Source organism: Rhinolophus sinicus, chromosome X, assembly GCF_036562045.2.
Source record: "Rhinolophus sinicus isolate RSC01 chromosome X, ASM3656204v1, whole genome shotgun sequence".
Lineage (NCBI taxonomy): Eukaryota > Metazoa > Chordata > Mammalia > Chiroptera > Rhinolophidae > Rhinolophus > Rhinolophus sinicus.
The window spans coordinates 21,514,626-21,516,609 of NC_133768.1; the positions used below are offsets into that span (position 1 = coordinate 21,514,626).

General features: G+C 37.9%; 1 pseudogene; it reads right to left on the reverse strand.

Moving 5' to 3' along the window:
* Positions 1 to 952: 952 nt before the first annotated feature.
* On the reverse strand, positions 953 to 1,439 carry LOC109457527 (large ribosomal subunit protein eL21; annotated as a pseudogene).
* Between the last annotated feature and the right edge of the window lie 545 nt (positions 1,440 to 1,984).

Below are 1,984 nucleotides of genomic sequence, written 5' to 3' on the forward strand. Positions count from 1 at the left end.
CCAGAAAACACACTGAAAATATTTAGAAGCATTATAACAGCAATTCACTCTCAAATGTCTCAAATGTTTGGGAAAAAAAAATTTAGCTACATACATAGATACATAGTTACAGATAAGTAGAGAATAACGAAGCCAATGTTGTAAAAATTTAACATTTGGGAAAGCTTTACACTATTTTTGCTCTAAGCCTGAAATTATATGACAAACAAATGCCAAGGGCAAAGTTTTCTTTCATGCCCTCATTTTACTTGAGTGCTCTTTCATGTTTGACATTGCTCAACACTCCTCTTGAAAACTTTTATTCCCTGAATTGCACGATACTGAATTCTGTGATGTTAGATATACTTCTTCAGACCATTCTGAAAACACTGCTTTTTCCTAGAGTTTCTGGGTGTGTTGGTCTATACATTCACTAACTAACAGTATCTACTTCTGTGGTTTTACACTACCACGTTGGGAGTTAAGAAGTCCTAAATTTAAATCTCAAACCCAGGTTTTTGCTTCCGTTCTCTGCTTCTTTATCCATTTCTTACTGGATGCTTTCACCTTAATTTCCCATAGGCAACTTATTCTGAAAATGTTCAAAGCTGTATATGTTCTTTTTCTTTTGAAACCCAGTTGCTGCTTCTGTGTTTTTGCACTTATTCATTGCATCAGTAACCCCAATCAAAAATATGATCGCATCCTATATCATATTCACCAAGTTCTATACTGAAAATACCTTAATCTATTTTGTCTCCATTTGAACTGACATTCATTCATTCATTCATTCAACAAATATTTATTTTTTTATATATTCAGTACTGGGACCAGAGCAGTGAACACGTTATATGTAGCTCAGTATTTTTTTTTTTAAGTTTTCTTTAAATATTTCTTTGGGGAAGAAGATACCACACTTCTACTCAATTAAGAAATATTTTTAACAGTACAGAGGTATTTTGTTTTTTTATGCCTATCCTGCCATGAATTCACAGGGAATGGGTTCCAGCAGCTCAGGCTCCTTTCCATTGCTTCTCACACAGTGTGCTTCTCTGGGTGGGGCAGGCTGGCGCTTCAGTTGAATGCAGGTAACTTTCTTGTTGGCTTCCTTCTTTTCTTGATAGTTTTCCTTCACCAGTTTCAGGAAGCTGTCTTGGCTCTTAGAGTGCTTAATATGCTCAGTGTGTGCATTCATTCTCTTGGCAAGAACCTTGCCCTTAACTTGTTTGTTTACAACGATGTGAACCGCATGCTGGGTAACCTTGTAGACCCTTCCAGTTTTGCCATGGGGAACATTTGTGGGGCATTCCTTTTGGAACAGTGCCCATTCCCTTGATGTCTACAATATCACCTTTCTTGTAGATTTGCATGTATGTGGCCAGAGGAACAACTCCATGTTTTCTAAAAGGCCTAGAGAACATATAGCGGGTGCCTCTCCTCTTTCTCTTTGTGTCAGTCATTTTGATGAGTTACTGTAAGATGATGGTTCAGGCTGAAAAGCTGTAGCTCAGTTTTGATGAAGCTTGCTTTCCATTTGGAAAAGCAGACAATTAGATGTAAGTTCTCTTAAGCACTTAGAGAAATTTATATTATCAAGTAGCATACAGATTCAGTGTAGAAAATTTGGAAAATAAAGAGAAAAAAAATCAATCATCCCTTCTCACACTGCCATTACACATTGTGACATTTACTGTCGCCAGTGTCATCACTTTAAAATGCACTTCTGATCGTGGCATAGCACTCTTCTGCTTAACATTCTATAGTAACCTTCTACTGGCCACAGGGCAGCCTCCAAACACCTTGACAAGGCTCCACAGTACTTCACACTGTGACCTCTGCTTACCCAAAGGTTCCTTTTGCTTGTTTGTCCTACTCCCACTACCCCCCACTTTCCTCACATTTTACTGTAGCCATCTTTTTTTTTTTTACAGATTTTATTGGGGAAGTGGAACAGCACTTCATTGGGGAACAGTGTGTACTTCCAGGACTTTTCCCAAGTCAAGTT